Below are 23172 nucleotides of genomic sequence, written 5' to 3' on the forward strand. Positions count from 1 at the left end.
TATGTTTCCTATAGTGCCAGAACAGTGAGTTTGCTCAGAAAAGAAAAACTGTGCTTTCTACACACACGGGCCATATCTAGGTGAATTCTGCTTAGAAAGTAGAAAAGAACAGTAGCGTCTCTTCAGTCCAGTACACTGTACTTGCTGCGAAGAGATGCGCATGCTACTTGTTCAGTGTAAGACAAGGGGAGCACAATAGTGACTTTTCTTACCAAAAAACAACTCTTAATCGTAGGACAGGAAACTTCATGGGATTCAACTCTGTTTAGGAATGGAAAACAAACACTAGCTAGCCTTATGAGAAACACACTCTGCTTTTGAGAAAAGAGCACTCTTCTACTCTACTGTGTTTCCATAGGGCCAGAACAGTGACCTTGCTCAGAACAAATGAACTGTCCTTCCTACACACACGGGCCATATTTAGTTCAACTCTGCTTGGGAAACTTACAAGAACACGAGCTTCTCTTCAGTCCAGTACACTGTGGTTGCTGGGAACAGATGAGTGTGCTATTTGCACGGGGTATGGCAATGAGAGCACAATAGTGACTTTCCTTACCAGAAAGCAACACTTGCTTGTAGGACCAGAAACTGCATGTGATTCCACTCTGTTCTTGAATGGGAAACAAACACTACCTCGACTTACAAGAAACATACACTGCTTTTGATAAAAGAGCACTCTTCTACTCCACTGTGTTTTCATAGGGCCAAAACAGTGAGCTTGTTGAGAACAAAAGAACTGTGATTCCTGAACTCACAGGCCAAATCTAATTCAACTCTGCTTTGGAAACTGACAAGAACAGTAACTTCTCTTCAGTCCGGTACACTGTACTTGCTGGGTACAGACATGATTCCTATTTTCACTATGTATGCCAATGGGATCACAATAGTGACTTTCCTTACCAGAAAACAACTCTTTCTCATAGGACCAGAAACTGCATGGGATTCATCTCCGATTATGAATGGGAAACAAACACTAGCTCTCTTTTCTAGAAACACATTCTTTTTTGAAGAAAAGAGCACTCTTATACTCTACTGTGTTTCCTATAGAGCCAGAACAGTGAACTTGCTCAGAACAAAAGAACTGTGCTTCCTACACACACATGGCCCTAACTAGTTCAACTCTGCTTAATTAACTGACAAGAACAGTAGCTTCTCTTGAGTCCAATGCACTGTAATTGCTGGGATCAGACGCTAGTGCTATTTGCAGTGTGTATGGCAATGGGAGCTCAGTAGTGACTTTCGTTACCAGAAAACAACTCTTTCTTGTAGGACCAGAAACTGCATGTGATCCAACTCTGTTTATGAATGGGAAAGAAATACTAGCTCGCTTTACAAGAAACACACTCTGCTTTTGAGAAAAGAGCACTCTTCTACTCTACTGTGTTTCCTATACGGCCAGAGAGTGAGCTTGCTAGGAACAAAGAACTGTGCTTCCTACACACACTGCCATATCTAGTTCAACTCTGCTTAAGATACTGACAGGAACAGTAGCTTTTCTTCAGTCCAATACACTGTACTTGCTGGGAAATTCGCGAATGCCTTTTCACTGTGTATGGCAATGGGAGTGCAATAGTGACTTTTCTTACCAGAAAACAACTCTTGCTCATAGGACCAGAAACTGCAAGTGATTCAACTCAGTTTATGAATGGGAAACAAACACTACCTTGCCTTACAAGAAACACACTCTGCTTTTGAGAAAAGAACACTCTTCTACTGTATTATTTTTCCATAGGGCCAGAACAGTGAGCTTGCTCAGAACAAAAGAATGGTGCTTCCTACACAAAAGGGCCATATCTAGTTCAACTCTGCTTAGGAAACTGACTAGAACTGTAGCTTCTCTTCAGTCCAATACATTGTAGTTGCTGGGAACAAAGGAGAGTGCTATTTGCACTGTGTATGGCAATGGGAGTGCAATAGTGAATTTTGTTACCAGAAAACCACTCTTGCTCGTAGGACCAGAAAGATCATGTAATTCCACTCCGTTTATCAATGGAAACAAACACTAGTTCTTCCTACAAGAAACACACTCTGCTTTTGAGAAAAGAGCACTCTTCTACTCTACTATTTTTCCTATAGCTCAAAAGCCTGAGCATGCTCAGAACAAAAGAACTGTGCTTCCTATACACACGGTCTATATCTAGTTCAACTCTGCTTAGGAAACTGACAAGAATAGTAGCTTCTATTCAGTCCAATACACTGTACATGCTGCGAACAGTCGCGCGTGCTACTTGTACTGTGTAAGGCAATGGAAGCGCAATAGTGACTTTCCTTACTAGAAAAGAACTCTTGGTCATAGGACTTGGAACTTTATGGATTCAACTCCTTTTAGGAATGGAAAACAAACACTAGCTCGCCTTACAAGAAACATACTCTGCTTTTGAGAAAAGAGCACTCTTCTACTCTACTATTTTTCCTATAGCTCAGAAGACTGAGCATGATCAGAACAAAAGAACTGTGCTTTCTAAAGACACGGGCCATATCTAGGTCAACTCTGCTTTTGAAACTGACAAGAACAGGAGCTTCTCTTCAGTCCAATACACTGTACTTGCTGGGAAGAGACGTGAATGCTACTTGCACTGTGTATCGCAATGGGATCGCAATAGTAACTTTCCTTACGAGAAAACAACTCTTGCTTGTAAGACCAGAAACAGCAGGTAATTCAACTCCATTTATGAATGGAAACAAACACTAGCTCAACTTAAAAGAAACACTCTCTGCTTTTGAGAAAAGAGCACTCTTCTACTCTGCTGTGTTTCCTATTGGACCAGAAGAGTGATTTTGCTCAGAACAAAAGAACTGTGCTTCCTACACACACGGGCCATATCTAGTTCTACTCTGCTTAGGAGACTGATAGGAACTGTAGCTTTTCTTTATCCAATACACTGTACTTCCTGGGAACAGATGAGAGTCCTATTTGCACTGTGTATGGCAATGGGAGCACAACAGTGAATTTCTTTACCAGAAAATAAGTCTTGCTCATAGGACCAGAAACTGCATGTTATTCAACTTCGTTTATGAATGGAAAACAAACTCTAGCTTGCCTTACAAGAAACACACTCTGCTTTTGAGTAAAGAGTACCCTTCTACTCTATGGTGTTTTCTGTAGGGCCAGAAGAGTGAGCTTGCTCAGAACAAAAGAACTGTGCTTCCTACACACACAGGCCATATCTACTTCAACTCTGCTTAGGAAACTGGCATGACCAGTAGCTTCTCTTCAGTCCAATACAATGCACTACCTGGGAACAGACGCGAATGCTATTTGAACTGTGTATGGCAATTGGAGCACAATATTTACTTTCCTTACAAGAAAACAATTCTTGTTTGTAGGATTAAAAACTGCATGTTATTTAACTCTGTTTATGAATAAGAATCAAACACTAACTTGCATTACAAGAAATACACTCTGCTTTTGAGAAAAAAGCACTCTTCTACTCTACTGTGTTTTTTATAGGGATAGAACAGTAAGCTTGCTGAGAACAAATGAACTGTGCTTCTTACACACACGGGTCACATCTATTTCAACTCTGCTTTGCAAACTGAGAAGAACAGTAGCTACTGTAAAGTCCAAAACACTGTAGATTCTGGCAAAAGACGCGAGTGCTATTTGCACTGTGTATGGTAATGGGAGCGCAATAGTGACTTTCCTTACCAGAAAAAAACTCTTGCTCATAGGAATAGAAACTGCATGTGATTCAACTCCGTTTATGAATGGGAAACAAACACTAGCTTGCCTTACAAGAAACACACTCTGCTTTTGAGAAAAGAACACTCTTCTACTCTACTGTTTTTCCATAGGGCCAGAACAGTGAGCTTGCTCAGAACAAAAGAACTGTGCTTCCTACACACACGTGCCATATCTAGTTCAATTCTGCTTAGGAAACTGACAAGAACAGTAGCTATTTGCACTGTGTATCACAATGGGAGCGCAATAGTGAATTTCCTTACCAGAAAACCACTCTTGTTCGTAGGAAAAGAAACAGCCTGTAATTCAACTCCTTTTATGAATGGAAACCAACACTAGCTCTACCTACAAGAAACACACTCTACTTTTGAGAAAAGAGCACTGTTCTACTCTACTGTGTTTCCATAGGGCCAGAAGAGTGAGCTTGCTCAGAACAAAAGAACTATGCTTCCTACACACACGGGCCATATCTAGTTCAACCCTGCTTAAGAAACTGACAAGAACAGTAGCTTCTCTTCAAACCAATACACTGTAGTTGCTGGGAACAAACGAGAGTGCTATTTGCACTGTGTTTGGCAATTGGAGCACAATAGTGACTTTCCTTACCAGAAAACAACTCTTGCTCATTGGACCAGAAACTGCATGTGATTCAATTCCGTTTATGAAAGGGAAACAAAGACTAGCTCGCCTTACAGGAAACACCCTCAGCTTTTGAGAAAAGAGTACTCTTCTGCTACTCTACTGTATTATCATAGTACTTGAACAGTGAGCTTCCTCAGAAAAAAAGAAATGTGCTTCCTACACAAACGGGCCATATCTAGTTCAACTCTGCTTAGGAAACTGAGAGGTACAGCAGCTTTCTTTCATTCCAATACACTGTACTTGCTGGGAAAAGACGCGAGTGCCATTTTCACTGTGTATGGCAAAGAGAGCTCAATAGTGACTTTCCTTACCAGAAATCAACTCTTGCTCATAGGACTAGAAACTTCATGGAATTCAACTCCATTTTTGAATGGAAAACAAACACTTGCTCGCCTTAAAAGAAACACACTCTGCTTTTGAGAAGAACACTCTTCTATTCTAGTGTGTTTCCTATAGGGCCAAAACAGTAAGCTTTCTCAGAACAAAAGAACTGTGCTTCCTACACACACGGGTCATATCTAGTTCAACTCTGGTTAGGAAATTGACAAGAAGAGTAGCTTCTCTTTAGTCCAATACACTGTAGTTGCTGGGAACAGACGAGAGTGCTATATGCATTGTGTATGGCAATGGCAGCACAATAGTGACTTTCCTTATCTAAAGCAACTCTTGCTCCTAGGACCAGAAACTACATGTGATTCAACTACGTTTATGAATGGAATCAAACACTAGCCTACCTTACAAGAAACACAATCTACTTTTGAGAAAATAGCACTATTCTATTTTACTGTATTTCCTATAGGGCCGAAAGAGTGAGCTTGTTCAGAACAAAAGAACTGTGTTTCCTACACACACGGGCCATATCTAGTTCAACTCTGCATAGGAAACTGACAGAAACAATAGCTTTTTCTCAGTCTAATACACTGCACTTGCTCAGAAAAGATACGAGTGCCATTTTCACTTAGTATGGCAATGGGAGCGCAATGGTGAATTTCTTACCAGAAAATAAGTCGTGCTCATAGAACCAGAAACTGCATGTAATTCAACTTCGTTTATGAATGGGAAACAAACACTTGCTCACGTTATATGAAACACACTATGCTTGTGAGAAAAGAGCACTCTTCTTCTCTACTGTGTTTCCTATAGGTCAGAAGAGTGAGTGTGCTCAAAAGAAAAGAACTGTGCTTTCTACACACACGGGCCATATCAGGACAACTCTGCTTAGGAAACTGACAAGAACTGTAGCTTCTATTCAGTACAATACACTCTACTCGCTGCGAACAGATGGGCTTGCTACTTGCACTGTGTAAGGCAATGAAAGCGCAATATTGAATTTCCTTACCACAAAACATCTCTCGCTAGTGAGACCAGAAACTGCATATGATTCAACTCCGTTTATGAATGGGAAACAAACACTAGCTCGCCTTACAAGAAACAAATTATGCTTTTCAGAAAAGAGAACTCTTATTCTCTACTGTGTTAAAATAGGGTCAGAACTGTGAGCATGCTCAGAACAAAAGAACTGTGCTTCCTAAACACACGGGCCATATCTAGTTCAACTCTGCTTAGTAAACTGACATGAACAGTAGCTTCTCTTCAGTTCTATAATCTGTACTTGTTTGGAACAGGCGCCAGTACTATTTGAACTGTGTATGGCAATGGGAGCACAATAGTGACTTTCCTTATCAGAAAACAACTCCTGCTCATAGGACCAGAAACAGCATGTGATTCAACTCCAATTATGAATGGGAAATAAACACAAACTCGCCTTATTAGAAAAACACTCTGCTTTTGAGAAAAGAGCACTTTCCTACTTTACTATGTTATCATAGGGCCAGACCAGTGAGCTTGTGCAGAACAAAAGAAGTGTGCTTCCTAAACACACGGGCCATATCTAGGTCAACTCTACTTTGGAAACTGACAAGAACAGTAGCTCCTTTTCAGTCCAATACACTGTACTTGCTGGAAAGAGACGTGAGTGCTAATTGCACTGTGTATCGCAATGGGGCACAATTGTGATTTTCCTTACCAGAAAACAACTCTTGCTCGTAGGACCAGAAACTGCATGTAATTCAACTCTATTTACGATTGGGAAACAAACACTAGCTCATCTTACAAGGAACACACTCTGCTTTTGAGAAAGGAGAACTCTTCTACTCTACTATGTTTCCTATAGGGCAAGAACAGTGAGCTTGCTCAGAACAAAAGAACTGTGCTTCCTAAAAAAAGGGCCATATCTAGTTCAACTGCGCTGAGGAAACTGACAAGTCCTGTAACTTCTCTTCAGTCCAATACACTGTTCCTCCTGGAAACAGACGAACAAGCTATATATACTGTGTATGGCAATAGGAGCACAATAGTGTGTTTCCTTACCAGAAAACAGCACTTGCTTGTAGGACCAGAAACTGCATTTGATTCAACTCCGTTTATGAATTTGAAACAAACACTAGCTCGTCTTACAAGAAACACACTCTGCTTTTGAGAAAAGAGCACTCTTCTACTCTACTGTGTTTCTATAGGGCCAGAATATAAGCATGCTGAGAACAAAAGAACTTTGCTTCCTACACACACGGCCATATCTAGTTCAAATTTGCTTAGGAAACTGACAGGAAGAGTAAATTGTCTTCAGTCAAATACAATGTACTTGCTGGGAAAAGATGCGAGTGCTGTTTGCACTGTGTATGGAAATGGGAGCTCAATTTTGACTTTCCTTACCAGCAAACAACTCTTGCTCATAGGACCAGAAACTGCATGTGATCCTACTCCATTTATAAATGGGAAAAAACACTAGATTGCCTTTCAAGAAACACACTCTGCTTTTGAGAAAAGAGCACTCCTCTACTCTACAGAGTTTCCGTAGGACCAGAATAGTTAGCTTGATCAGAACAAAGAACTGTTCTTCCCACAACACAGGCCATATCTAGTTCAACTCTGCTTAGGAAATTGACAAGAACAGTAGCTTCTGTTCAGTCCAATAAACTGTACTTGCTGGGAACAGACGCTTGTGCTATTTTCACAGTACATGGCAATGGGAGCAAAACAGTGACTTTCCTTACCAGAAAACAACTCTTGTTCATAGAACCAGAAATTGCATGTGATATAACTCCGTTTATGAATGGGAAATAAAGACTAGCGCGCCTTACAGAAACACACTCTGCTTTTGAGAAAAGAGCAATCTTCTACTCTACTGTGTTTCCTATAGTGCCGGAAGAGTGAGCTTGCTCAGAACAAAAGAACTGTGCTTTTTACACACACACGCCATATCCTGTTCAACTCTGGTAGGGAAACAGACAAGTACAGTGACTTCTCTTCAATCCAATACACTGTACTTGCAGAGAAATGATGCGAGTGCTATTTTCACAGTGTTTAGCAATGGGAGCACAATAGTGACTTTCCTTCCAAAAAACAATTCTTGCTTGTAGGACCAGAAACTGCATGTGATTAAACTCCATTTATGAACATGAAAGAAACAGTAGCACGCCTTAAAAGAAACACACTGTGCTGTTGAGAAAAGAGCACTCTTCTACTCTACTGTGTTTGCCTTAGGGCAAAAAATTGAGCTTGCTCAGAACAAAAGAAATGTGCTTCCTACACACAATGGCCATATCTGGTTCAAATCTGCTTATTTACCTGACAAGAACAGTAGCTTTTTTTCTCGTCCGCCTCGACCAGCAAGGATGACGCGACGCCAGACTCTTCTCTAAGCAGTTTATTCAGGAACCTTGAACAATCTTCTGACCCCGGGGAAAGTCATTTTCTTCTTCTTCTCCCTCTCTCACTCTCACTCTCACTCTCTCTCTCTCACTCTCTCTCTCTCTCTCTCTCTCTCTCTCTGTCTCTCTCTCTCTCTCTCACACACACTCTCCAAAGCCAGCCCCCGCCCTTTTATAGCCACTGGCCAAATCAACCCCGTGGTGCCACGTGAACAATGCCGCTAGGGTCAGACATATGCAAGCAAGCCAAATTAGGTCCAGGTGTGCAGAAGCAAGCCAGATCCTAGCCTCAGTCAAATAAGGAGCACCTGCCATTGGGAAGGCAGAAGCCAGATGCTGCGCCATCTTTGAGGCACAGCCGTGCACGGCTCTCTACAGCTCCCCCTTTATGGTTTTAAGCAGCAGGCAAGAGCAGAGGTCTAATCTCTGCCAAAAAACAACTTCGACATTGTACTGGTGTTAGTCCAGGTGTCATCCATCCAGAGAACACTTGACCCATCCGATACCCTTTTTTGCAGAGGTGGGAATTAGGGCATCAACCCACATGAAATTAGACTTGCTCTTCTTGGGTTTTTGCAATACAGCTAGACCAAAGTGCAGTGCACTAGCCTCGCATCCTGCGCGATCAAGTTTTTAATGCGGCCAGCCAGGCCTGGGGAGACTGTCCAGCTTCTATGGCTGTAAAGGCTTGGATAGTCATGGCTGCACTGCGTTGCTGAGAAACCCTTAAATGAACAATGCACCACAGGCACATCAGGGAGACAAGTACCAGTAGTCCTGCCAGGGCACCTAATCCCGCCCACTTCTTTAGAATTGATGTTATGGGCAAAGGGTATAGGCAGGCTTTTATAAGAGCCCAGAGTAGTCAGCTGCTCCCACTGGCACGCTTGTCAGAATCAGGGCTATCAGGATCAGGCACATCAGCTTCCAGGGTGTCATCACGTCTCTCCATCTGAGGGGCCTGTCGCACCAATCGTTCAGGTACCCAGATAGGGTCTAGCCGATCCTGTGGGAAAACACAAACAGAACCTCCCGCCCATGTCAGCACGGGATCGGGGCCATGCCAGCTACCTGTGAGAATATCTTTCCACTTCACCATGCCCTTCATAGGGCTGTACGGATTAAGACCTCTTATGGTGGTGGAGGATCTTCCTATCAATAAACCCACCGTGCCTGGCTTCAATCGCTGTTAGCTCAGGTTTTTCTGTGTTGCATTGATTTTCCACAGATCTCAGCTGTGGATGCCTTGTTGTGCTGGTTCTGGCATCCACCATTCTTAGTTTCTTAGCGGCTTTTGGAGCTTTTGAAAACCGCTCAGACTGCCTGCTTTGCAATCGGATGGAGTCATGCAAAATCTGTGCAGGGCCTCCACTTTAGCAACAGTGTATGAGGCTCTGATGCCATAAGTCCGGACAGATTCCGCTAGAGACTTGATGACCTTAAAATCCAAAGGTTCATGGTATCTCTGCTGAGTCTGGGCATTGAAAAACACTGGGCAAGCTAACTGCATTTCAGTTCTAACCTGTCTCCAAACCTCCGGGTTAAAAGAATTCCCCATAGAGACAACTCTAGACATGGAGGCAGATTCCAGATACAGTGGAGGAGCTGAGGGAACGACTCCACACTCAGACTCACATCATTTAATTCTTTCTCTTTCTCCCTTATTTCTACCCCTTTTCTTTCTTATGCTCACGCTCTGCAAGGTTTCACATAATGACTCTACACCATCAGAATCAGGGGAAGAGATAGGGGACTCGGAATGCTCTAGGTCCGAAAGGTCAGGATATAACCTTGTTTTTTCTTTCCCCTTTTTTGTTTTACTTCTGGTAGACGCTGCTCTAGCAGACATGGCCTTTTCTGATCTTTCCTCCTGCAACATTTCTAAGGCTGCCTGTCCATTCTCTACCGCATTGCTACAGCGCTGGTCTTTGAGACACCCTCTCACTAATTTCCAAACTGGTCTAACTCCATGTTTAAGCGTCCTTTGTTTTGCAGCGAAGTCTAGATCACGGCCCAACTTTTCACAGGAAGCTACCGTGAGGCTTCCGGAGACTGCAAACCAGGGTGCCACGACATCACATTCCTCTAGAAATCTTTCCAAAGTACCCTTCTTAATCTCTAATTTCTTTGAAAGGAGCAGCTCGTTAAGAGCCAGAAAAATTGGGTGCGAAGAGGTTGCGCCCATGATACTAGCAGCACCTTTTCCTTCACCTGCTTTCACTTTAATTTCCCTGCCTCCTTTTGTCGCCGTTCCACTTAACCTTCCTGTCCGCTTTAGCCGCGGCTCCACTTAATAATCCTGTCTGCGTTTGTCGCAGCTCTACTTAATTCTCCTGTCTGCTTTTGTCGCAGCTCTACTTAATTTTCCTGTCCGCTTTTGTTGCGGCTCTACGTTTCCCGCTTTTATCGCAGATCCCCACCTTCCTTTTCCTGTCCGCTTTGGTCGCGGCTCTACATTTACCTGGAGACTTACCAGTGCACTGCCCTGACTGCGAAGAGTTCTGAGCCTTAAAGGTTCCCCGTACGGGCCACCACCTGTCACGTCCGCCTCGACCAGCAAGGATGACTCGACGCCAGACTCATCTCTAAGCAGTTTATTCAGGAACGTTGAACAATCTTCTGAACCCGGGGAAAGTCATTTTCTTCTTCTCTCTCTCTCTCACTCTCTCTCTCTCTCTCTCTCTCTCTCTCTCTCTCTCACTCTCCAAAGCCAGCCCCTGCCCTATTATAGCCACTGGGCAAATCAACACCGTGGTGCCACGTGAACAATGCCGCTAGGGTCAGACATATGCAAGCAAGCCAGACTAGGTCCAGGTGTGCAGAAGCAAGCCAGATCCTAGCCTTAGTCAAATAAGGAGCACCTGCCATCGGGAAGGCAGAAGCCAGACGCTGCGCCATCTTTGAGGCACAGCTGTGCATGGCTCTCTACAGCTTTTCTTTAGTCCAATACACTGTACTTGCTGCGTACAAATGCGAGTGCTATTTGAACTGTGTATGTCAATGGGAACTCAATAGGTACTTCCCTTACCAGAAAAAAACTCTTGCTCATAGGACCAGACTTTGAATGTGATTCAACTCCGTTTATGAATGGGAAACAAACACTAACTTGCCTTACAAGAAACACACTCTGCTTTTGAGAAAAGAGCAGTCTTCTACTCTATGTGTTTCACAGGGCCAGAAGAGTGAGCTTGCTCAGAACAAAAGAACTGTGCTTCCTACAAACATGGGCCATGTCTAGTTCAACTATGCTTAGGAAACTGACAAGGACAGTAGCTTCTCTACAGTCCAATACACTGTACTTGCTGGGAACAGGCGCTTGTGCTATTTTCCTAGTGCATGGCAATGGGAGCACAACAGTGACTTTCCTTACCAGAAAACAACTCTTGTTCATAGAACCAGAAACTGCATTGATTCAACACCAATTAAGAATGGGAATCAAAGGCTAGCTCGCCTTACAGAAACACACTCTGCTTTTGAGAAAAGAGCACTTCTCTACTGTACAGTGTTTCCTATAGTGCCAGAAGAGTGAGCTTGCTCAGAATAAAAGAACTGTGCTTCCTACACACACGGGCCATATCCTGTTCAACTATGCTAGGGAAACTGAGAAGTACAGTTGCTTCTCTTCAATCCAATACACGGTACTTGCAGGGAACTGATGCGAGTGCTATTTACACAGTGTATGGCAATGGGAGCGCAATAGTGACTTTCCTTCCAAAAAACAACTCTTGCTCGTAGGACCAGAAACTGCATGTGATTCAACTCCATTTATGAATATGAAAGAAACAGTAGCTTGCCTTACAAGAAACACACTCTGCTTTTGAGAAAAGAGCACTCTTCTACTCTACTGTGTTTGCCTTAGGGCAAGAAAATTGAGCTTGCTCAGAACAAAAGAAATGTGCTTCCTACACACACGGGCCATATCTAGTTCAAATCAGCTTAGTAAACTGACAAGAACAGTAGCTTCTCTTTAGTCCAATACACTGTACTTACTGCGAACAGATGCGAGTGCTATTTGAACTGTGTATGTCAATGGGAACTCAATAGGGACTTCCCTTACAAGAAAAAAACTCTTCCTCATAGGACCAGACACTGCATGTGATTCAACTCCGTTTATGAATGGGAAACAAACACTAGCTCGCCTTACAAGAAACACACTCAGCTTTTAAAAAAAGAGCACTCTTCTACTCTATGTGTTTCCAGTGGGCCACAACAGAGACTTGCTCAGAACAAAAGAAATGTGCTTCCTACTCACACGGGCCATATCTAGTTCAAATCTTCATAGGAAACTGACAAGAATAGTAGCTTCTCTTCAGTCCAATACACTGTAATGACTGGGAACAGAATGAGTGCTATTTGCAATTTGTATGGTAATGGGAGCACAATAGTTATTCCTTACAAGAAAACAACTCTTGCTCATAGAAAAGAAATTGCATGTGATTCATCTCCGTTTATAAATGGGAAACAAACACTACCTCGCCTTACAAGAAACACACTCTGCTTATGAGAAAAGAGCACTCTTCTTATCTACTGTGTTTCCTATAGGGCCATAACAGTGAGCTTGCTCAGAACAAAAGAAATGTGCTTCCTACACACATGGGCCATATCCAGATCAACTCTGCTTAGGAAAGTGACAGTTACAGTAGCTTCTCTTCAGTCCAAAACACTGTACTTGCTTGCAACAGACGCGAGTGCCATTTGCACTATGTATGGCAATGGAAGTTCAATAGTGACTTTTCTTACCAGAAAATAACTCTTGCTCATAGGACCAGAAACTGCAAGTAATTCTACTCTGTTTATGAATGGGAAACAAACACTAGCTCGCCTTACAAGAAACACACTCTGCTTTTAAGAAAACAGCACTCTTCCACTCTACTTTGTTTCCAAAGGGCCAGAATAGTAAGCTTGATCAGAGCAAGGAACTGTGCTTCCTACACACAAGGGCCATGTCTAGTTCAACTCTGCTTAGGAAACTAACAAGAACAGTGGCTTATCTTCAGTCCAACACACTGTACTTGCTGTAAACAGATGCAAGTGCTATTTACACTGTGTATGGCAACGGCAGCGCAATGGTGACTATCCTTGCCAGAAAACAACTGTTGTTCGTAGGACCAGAAACTGCATGTGATTCATCTCCGTTTATGAATGGGAAATAAACACTACCTCGCCTTACAAGAAACACACTCTGCTTTTGAGAAAAGAGCACTCTTCTAATCTACTGTGTTTCCTATGCGGCCAGAACAGTGAGCTTGCTCAGAACAAAAGAAATGTGCTTCCTACATGCACATGTCATATCTAATTCAAATCTCCTTAAGAAACTGACAAGAACAGTAGCTTCTCTTCAGGCCAATAAACTGTACTTGCTGAAAACAGACACGAGTGCTACTTGCACTCTGTAAGGCAATGGGAGCACAATAGTGACTTTTTACAAGAAAAAAACTCTAGCTCATAGGACCAGAAACTGCATGTGATTCAACTCCGTTTAGGAATTGAAAACAAACACTAGCTCACCTTACAAGAAACACACTCTCTTTTTGAGAAAAGAGCACTCTTCTATTCTCTGTGTTTCCTACATGGCCGGCAGAGTGAGCTTGCTCAGAACAAAAGAAATGTGCTTTCTACACACAGGCCATATCTAGTTCAAGTCAGCTTAGGAAACTGACAGAACAGTAGCTTCTCTTCAGTCCAATACACTGTACTTGCTGGGAACAGTCGTGAGTACTATTTTTACAGTGCTTGGCAATGGGAGCACAACAGTGACTTTACTTACCAAAAAAAACCACTTGCTCATAGAACCAAAACTGCACGTGATTCAACTCTGTTTATGAATATGAAAAAAAGACTAGCTAGCCTTACGGAAACACACTCTGCTTTTAAGTAAAGAGCACTCTTCCACTCTACTGTGTTTCCTATAGGCCCGGAATAGTGAGCTTTCTCAGAACAAAGAAACTGTGTTTCCTACACTCATGGACCATATCTACTTCAACTCTGCTCAGGAAAGTGACAGGAACAGTAGCTTCTTTTCAGTCAAATACACTGTACATGGTGGGAACAGTGGCAAGTGCTATTTGAACTGTGAATGGCAATGGGAGCGCAATAGTGACTTTCCTTACCAGAAAACAACTCTAGCTCGTAGGACAAGAAACTGCATGTGATTCAACTCCGTTTGTGAATGGCAAACAAACACTAACTCGGCTTACAAGAAACACACTCTGCTTTTGAGAAAAGAGCAGTCTTCTACTCTACTCTGTTTTCTACAGGGCCTTCATAGTGCACTTGCTCAGAACAAAAGAACTGTGCTTCCTACACACACAGGCCATATATATTTCAATTCTGCTTACTAAACGGACAAGAACAGTAGCTTCTCTTCAGTCCAATACATTGTACATGCTGGGAAGAGATGCGAGTGCTATTTGCAGTGAGTATGGCAATGAGCGCACAATAGTGACTTTCCTTGCCAGAAATCAACTCTTGCTAGTAGGACCAGAAACTTCATGTGATTCACTTCCGTTTATGAGTGGGAAACAAACACTAACTCGCCTTACAAGAAACACACTCTGCTTTTGAGAAAAGAGCACTCTTCTACTCTACTCTGTTTCCTGTAGGGCCAGAACAGTGAGCATGTGCAGAATAAATAACTGCATTTCACAAAAACACGGGGCATATATAGTTCAATTCCGCTTAAGAAACAGACAAGAACAGGAGCTTCTCTTCAGTCCAATACACTGTACATTCTCGGAACAGACAGGAGTGCTATTTGCACTGTGTATGGCAATGGGAGCACAATAGTGACTTTTCTTACCAGAAAACAATTCTTGCACATAGGACCAGAAACTGCATGTGATTCAACTCCGTTTATGAATGGGAAACAAATAATAGCTCGCCTTACAAGAAACACACTCTGCTTTTTAGAAAAGAGCACTCTTCTACTTTATTGTGTTTCCTATAAGGACGGAGCAGTGAACTTGCTCAGAACAAAAGAACTGTGCTTCCAACACACATGGGCCATATCTAGTTCAACTCTGCTTAAAAATCTCACAAGAACAGTAGCTTCTCTTCATTCCAATACAATGTACTTGCTGTGAACAGTCGTGAGTGCTATTTGCACTGTGTATGGCATTGGTAGTACAATAGTGACTTTCCTTACCAGAAAACAACTCTTGCTCGTAGGACCAGAAACTGCCTGCTATTCATCTCCATTTATGAATGGAAAACAAACACTAGCTCGCCTTACAAGAAACACACTCTGCTTTTGAGAAAAGAGCACTCTTCTTCTCTACTGTGTTTCCTATAAGGACAGAACAGTGAGCTTACTCAGAACAAATGAAGTGTGCTTCTTGCACACACGGGCCATATCTAGTTCAACTCTGCTTAGGAAACAGACAAGAACAGTAGCTTCTCTTCAGTCAAATACACTGTACTTGCTGGGAACAGACGCGAGTGCAATTTTCACTTTGTATGGATTGGGAGCACAATAGTGACTTTTCTTACCATAAAACAACTCTTGCTGTTAGGACCATGAAGCTACATGTGATTCAACTTGGTTTACAAATGCAAAACAACCACGAGCTCGCCTTACAAAAACACACTCTGTTTTTGAGAAAAGAGCACTCTTCTACCCTACTGTGTTTCCATAGGTCCAGAACAGTGAGCTTGCTCAGAACAAAAGAACTGTGCTTCCTACACACACAAGCCATTTCTACTTCAACTCTTCATAGGAAATTGACAAGAACAGTAGCTTCTCTTCAGTCCAATACACTGTTCTTGATGGGAACTGATGTGAGTGATATTTCCACTGTGTATGGCATGGGGAAACAATAGTGACTTTCCTTACCAAAAAACAACTCTTGCTTGTAGGACTCGAAAGTGCATGTGATTCAACTCCATTTATGGATGGGTAACAAACACTTCTCGCCTTACAAGAAACACACTCTGCTTTTGGAAAAGAGCACTCTTCTACTCCACTGTGTTTTCTTTACGGCTAGAACAGTGAGCTTGCTCAGAACAAAAGAACTGTGCTTCCTAGACACACGGGCATATCTAGTTCAACTTGGCCTAGGAAACTGAATAGAAGAGTAGCTTTTCTTCAGTCCAATACACTGTACTTCCTGGGAAAAGACACAGGTGCTACTTGCACTGTGTATGGAAATTGGAGCACAACAGTGTCTTTCCTTACCAGAAAACAACTCTTGCTCGTAGGGACAAAAACTGCATGTGATTCAGCTCCGTTTTTGAATAGGAAACAATCACTACCGCGCTTTACAAGAAACACACTCTTCTTTTGAGAAAAGAGCACTCTTCTACTCTACTTTGTTTCCTACAGGGCCAGAAGAGTGAGCTTGCTCAGAACAAAAGAACTGTGCTTCCTACACACGGGCCATATCTACTTTTACTCTGCCTAGGATATTGAAAAGAATAGTCGCTTCACTTCAGTCCATTACATTGTAATTGCTGGGAACTGACGTGAGTGCTATTTGCACTGTGTATAGCAATAGGAGCACAATAGTGAGTTTCCTTACCAGAAAACAACTCTCGCTTGTAGAACCGGAAACTGCATGTGATTCAACTCTGTACATGATGGAAAACAAACACTAGCTTGCCTTACAAAAACACACTCTGCTTTTGAGAAAAGAGCACTCTTCTACTCTACTGTGTTTCCATAGGGTCAGAACAGTGAGCTTGCTTAGAACAAAGAACTGTGCTTCCTACAACCCAGGCCACATCAAGTTTAACTTTGCTTAGGAAATTGATAAGACAGTAGCTTCTTTTCAGTCCAATACACTGTACTTGGTGGGAATAGACGCGAGTGATATTTGCACTGTGTATGTCAATGTTGAAACAATAGTGACTTTCCTTACTAGAAAACAACTCTTGCTTATAGGACCATAAACTGCATGTGATTCAACTCCATTTATGAATGGGAAACAAACACTAGCTCGCCTTACAAGAAACACATTCTGCTTTTCAGAAAAGAGCAGTCTTCTAGTCTATTGTGTTTCCTATAAGGACAGAACAGTGAGCTTGCTCAGAACAAAAGAACTGTGCTTCCAACACACATGGGCCATACTTAGTTCACCTCTGTTTAGGAAACTAACAGGAACAGTAGCTTCCTGTCAGTCCAATACTTTGTACTTGCTGGGAACAGACGCGAGTGCTATTTGTACTGTGTATGGCAATGGGAGTGCAATAGTGACTTTCCTTTCCATAAAACAACTCTTGCTGGTAGGACCAGAAACTGCATGTGATTCAACTCGGTTTATAAATGGGAAACAAACACTAGCTCGCCTTACAAGAAACAAACTCTGCGTTTGAGAAAACAGCACTCTTCTACACTACTGTGTTTCCCATAGGGCCAGAAAATTGAGCTTGCACAGAACAAAAGAACTGTGCTTCCAACACACATGGGCCATACTTAGTTCACCTCTGCTTAGGAAACTAACAGGAACAGTAGCTTCCTGTCAGTCCAATACTCTGTACTTGCTGGGAACAGACGCGAGTGCTATTTGTACTGTGTATGGCAATGGGAGTGCAATAGTGACTTTCCTTTCCATAAAACAACTCTTGCTGGTAGGACCAGAAACTGCATGTGATTCAACTCGGTTTATAAATGGGAAACAAACACTAGCTCGCCTTACAAGAAACAAGCTCTGCGTTTGAGAAAACAGCACTCTTCTACACTACTGTGTTTCCCATAGGGCCAGAAAATTGAGCTTGCACAGAACAAAAGAACTGTGCTTCCAACACACATGGGCCATACTTAGTTCACCTCTGCTTAGGAAACTAACAGGAACAGTAGCTTCCTGTCAGTCCAATACTCTGTACTTGCTGGGAACAGACGCGAGTGCTATTTGTACTGTGTATGGCAATGGGAGCGCAATAGTGACTTTCCTCTCCAGAAAACAACTTTTTTTTCAATTAATCAGACTTTATTGAGCTCCTAAATTGAGCAATCTCAAAAGCTGCTTCTTACCTATATCTTGCTGTTGGAGACCAGATAAACAAGCAAGAAATTTTAATATACGTACATTCAATAAGTCATCTAGGAACAGAAGAAGCACACTTGGACAGATTGGAATGGTATGTAGGGTCTGCTTTCAGAGTCCCTTGGAGTCTTTGAAATATGTCTTAATTTGTCTATGGAACATCTCCACTTATGTATTCAATAGACTCCTTGAACACACATATCTGAATGTAAACTCTTGGTTCTGGACACACTTGCCAAGCAGTTTCTTCTACAGTCTTTTGTGTCTCAGCAGAAAGCAATCTCCTTCGATCAATTGCTTAAGCCAAGTCCATAAGATTCCTTGCTTTCTTAATGAATGTCACATTCTACATTCAATGTCACAGAAGAGCTGTCAGTTCATCCTTTTAAATATATCCTGGATCTGACCACATCCACCATATTGGTGCTGTATCTCCATCCATTATGTATTGAGACTGCTATGTCCCCTCTTGTTTTTCCGCCTACTATCTATTCAACTCTACTTCCCACACTAGGGGGTCATCCATTTGAAACAAAGATGTATGTATCTCCTTTGACTAATACCCTATAGAGGATACTTATCTCACCCTAAGTAAAACTCATACATGTCTAGAGTGGTCCAAAGGCATCACCAGCTACCAGCCTTCCTGTGTAGCCTGTCTAACCCTAAATAATTCCCAATCCCACTGAATCTACTCCAATCACAACAGTTCATGAGTTTTCCCTGGGTATCCAGAACACTACTTAACAGCTTGGCACTCAGTCTTCTTATATCTGGAGGTTCTTCTCCCTTACTGTAGGCTTCTTCTATCCACTTGTCATTTTTAAGCCTTGATGCAAAGATGCAAAACCTATAAAAGCCACCTCTGATCATCCTGGTCCAGTGTTTTGAATGTAGCTCACAGATAATCCATTGTACATTAAAAATTGAAATTTTGTATATGCATTTGTTGACTTGTTTAGCAAGTGTTTCATTCTACCAAGATTGTAAGCTGAAGATGGTAAAGATAGCACTGTGCCTTAAGTGTACCCAACATATATTTTTTAAAATTTTTATTTTGCAACACAATTCAATTCTACATATCAGCCACGGATTCCCTTGTTCTCCCCCCTCCCGTCCCCCTCACCTTCCCCCCCACCTTAACCCCAAGCCTGCCCCCATTCCCATCACCTCCAGGCCAAAGCCTTCCCCGCAGCCTGATATCAACCTGGTAGACTCAGTCCAGGTAGGTCCAGTTCCCTCCTCCCTGGCCAAGCCAAGCGACCCTGCATAGGCCCCAGGTTTCAAACAGCCAACTCATGCAATGAGCACAGGACCCGGTCCCACTGCCTGGATGCCTCCCAAACAGATCAGGCCAATCAACTGTCTCACCCACTCAGAGGGCCTGATCCAGTTGGTGGCCCCTCAGCCATTGGTTCATATTTCATATGTTTCCGTTCATTTGGCTGTTTGTCCCTGTGCTTTATCCAACCTTGGTCTCAATAATTCTCGCTCATATAAACCCTCCTCATTCTCGCTAATTGGACTCCCAGAGATCCACCTGGGGCCTAGTCATGGATGTCTGCATCCAGATCCATCAGTAGTTGGATGAGGTTTCTAGCATGACAATTAGGGTGTTTGGCCATCCCATCACCAGAGTAGGTCAGTTTGGGCTGTCTCTCAACCACTGCCAGCAGTTTGTTGTGGGGGTATCTTTGTGAATTTCTGTGGGCCTCTCTAGCACTTTGCTTCTTCCTATTCTCATGTGGTCTTCATTTACCATCGTCTCCTATTCCTTGTTCTCCCTCTCTGTTGTTGATCCAGCTGGGATCTTCCGCTGCCCCAAGCTCTCTTTTCCTCAACCCTCGCCCTTCCTACCCCCACTCATGTCCAGGCTGTTTGTTGCTGAAGAATTTCTCTCCAGCTCCCACCATCAAGTCCCGCCAGTCTCAGAGCCCACTTATAAAATAAACACACAGACTCTTACATTATTTAAACTGCTTGGCCATTAGCTCAGGCCTGTTATTGTCTAGCTCTTACTCTTATATTTAGCCCATTTCTATTAATCTTTACTTTGCCACATGGCTCATGGCTTACTGGTACCTTACATCTTCCTTGTCCTGATGGCGGCTCGCAATGTCTCTCTCTCCGCCTTCCATTTCCCAGAATTCTTTTCCTTGTCCCGCCTATACTTCCTGCCTAGCCAATGGCCAATCAGTGATTTATTTACTGACCAATCAGCAACACACTTGACATACAGACCATCCCACTGCACTTCCCCTTTTCTTTTCTTAAAAAGGAAGGTTTTAACTTTAACATAGTAAAATTACATATAACAAAACAATTATCAAGCAAGAATTACAGTTACAATATTAAAGAAGAGATCCTATCTATCTTATATTTGTAAGTTTAAGGTTTTATATCTAACTTATCTTTTATTATAACTAAGGAAAATTGTAAGTATCTAGTCTTTAACCACATCAAAGACTTCAGAAGGATATACTACTACCTGAGAAATGGAGAAGAATATAAGCAACTTTTAGGAGTCTTGTAGGGTAGACAGAGACAGCTGGCAGTCTGGACAGTCATTCAAAGTTCTCTTGTAAAGTTGGGGCATCTGTCTTCAGCCCACAGGCCTAGAGTCTCTTATTTACTTTTTTCTGTGTCCTGTAGAATGTCTGGCAGTTTTCTCTGCAAAGCAGGAACCTGAAGGACCATTTTGTCAAGCAAAGTTCAGTGGTCACCTTTCTATGGGTCCTGCATGTCCAGTTGATCAAGCAGTCCAGGCAAGAACAGTTTCTTGCCCAAATGGCTATTTTTGTCAAGGTGAAGATAAACTCCATATGGAGTGTCTTCGATGCCCATCCTCCTCTCTGAAGTAAATCGGTGCTGTCAGGAGCAGACATGTCTCATTGTCCAAAAAGTCTAAACTTTTAAAACATTTTAAATGCCATATTCTGTAGATCTTTGAAGTGTTTGAAGACTACCTATCTATCTGAAATATATCTATGTATACCTAGAAGACTTAACTAACATGGCTACAAATATTATCATAGATGACTAACTATTAATCTATTTTTTAATTATCCATTACAATTTTAAATGAGTTACATAAACATAATACCTCAAACAAGAATAGAAATATATATACAGTATAACAAAATTAAGTTTAAACTTGTATCAATAAACTAAAATCTATAGCAATGTAAAACATTTTAAACAAGTTGTTACTCTTTAAAAGTAGGTTCATTGATCTACCCTTTCATCCTATCATATCTAAACTATCCCCCTTTTTGTTTTAGAAAGAGATTGTATTTATAATCAACCTGATTTAAATAAAAATATTGGTTTTTCTCTGTCCCACATCAGAGGGCTCTTCTGATTTGGGACACAAGAATCTCTTAACCATTTTTTTTTTTTGAGCAATATGTCTGGGTTTAGAGGGGGAGTGAGCCAATTCCATCTCTAAAGCCAGCTTGGTATATTTGGGAATTTGGGCGTAGCTTCTCTTACTACTTCCTGCTGGAGGGGGGCGCTGTATCTTCTGGAGACAGAAAGAAAATTTTAGGATCATGGAGTAGTCCGTGAGGCTGTATATCTGAGCCAGTTGACTTGAAACCATTCTGGATGTTGAATCATCTGGGCCATGGTGTCATTGGAGACCTTTCAGGGGGTCTTGGCTGGTCAAACCTGATGTATCTTAATCTGGAACAAATCCATAGTCTCTGGCTTTCTGTGGAAACAAGAGCAGAGACTCTTTTCCAAAGCAACATATCCTTATATCCAAATTTTGAAGTCAAGGTACCTTTAAAATATACATTTTGGCATAACTCAACAGCTTTTACAATCAAATGTTTTTCTGCAGTTACGAATATCAAAGAGAACATAATCCAGATTCTCTGTGTGGTAGTCATCTTTACGTGGCTTATTTTTTTATATTAGCTTGAGCCTATTACTTTTAAACTGCAGCCTTCTAAGCCTGAAACGGCGCAGTGGCTGCTGGCTCCGCCCACTTCAGCTTTCCAACATGGCGGCGGTCCGCTTTCCGCCAGCTCTGGGAGCCATAACTCTCAGAAATAGTGGGTCTACACTTTTACCAAAGTAGCGTGTAGCCCAGAAACCTCTTTTTTTGTTTTGTACTAGCAAAGGCTAAATTCACCACACAGTTTAATGTGCTACTTGCAGAGGCCTCATTCCTGCCATACGGCGGCAGGTCGAGCACGCACGCTAGGAACCCGCCAGCAGTAGCTCAAACACGCAGGCTGCCGCTAACTTGATAGAGACAACTAGGAACTGTTTTCAGCTCCGTTTTAGAATCTTTTTACTCAGGTTTTAGGTGGAAACTCTTGCCCCACGTTGGGCGCCATTTGTTGCTGAAGAATTTCTCTCCAGCTCCCACCATCAAGTCCCGCCAGTCTCAGAGCCCACTTATAAAATAAACACACAGACTCTTACATTATTTAAACTGCTTGGCCATTAGCTCAGGCCTGTTATTGTCTAGCTCTTACTCTTATAGCTGTTCATGTAGATCTCATTCCATTTCTCTGTCATTGGGCGATCCCCTTGTCTTTCTTGGGGTCCTGTTTTCCAGGTAGCCTCCCTGGTGATGTGACTAGCAGTCCAGTCATCCTTGTTCCACATCTAGTATCCTGCTATGAGTGAGTACATACCATGTTTGTCTTTCTGAGTCTGGGTTATCTCACTCAGGATGATTTTTTTTCTAGATCCATCCATTTGTCTGCAAACCTCATGATGTCCTTGTTTTTTTTCTGCTGAGTAGTATTCCATTGTGAATATATACCACATTTTGTTTATCCATTCTTCAGTTGAAGGGCATCTAGGTTGTTTCCATGTTCTGGCTATTACAAACAATGCTGATATGAACATAGCTGAACAAGTACTCTTGTGGTGTGGTTGAGCATTCTTTGGGTATATGCCCAAGAGTGGTATAGCTGGATCTTGGGGGAGATGGATTCCCATTTTTCAAAGAAAGCACCATATTGATTTCCAAAGTGGTTGTACAAGCTTGCAACAAGCTGTGGAGGAGAGTTCCCTAGCTCCACATCCTCTCCATCATAAGGTGTCTTCAGTGTTTTTGATCTTAGCCCTTCTGACAGGTGGTATCTCAGAGTTGTTTTGATTTGCATTTCCCTGATGATTAGGGATGATGAGCAATTCC

The sequence above is a fragment of the Peromyscus eremicus genome, unplaced genomic scaffold (genome assembly GCF_949786415.1).
Source record: "Peromyscus eremicus unplaced genomic scaffold, PerEre_H2_v1 PerEre#2#unplaced_38, whole genome shotgun sequence".
NCBI classification, from domain to species: domain Eukaryota; kingdom Metazoa; phylum Chordata; class Mammalia; order Rodentia; family Cricetidae; genus Peromyscus; species Peromyscus eremicus.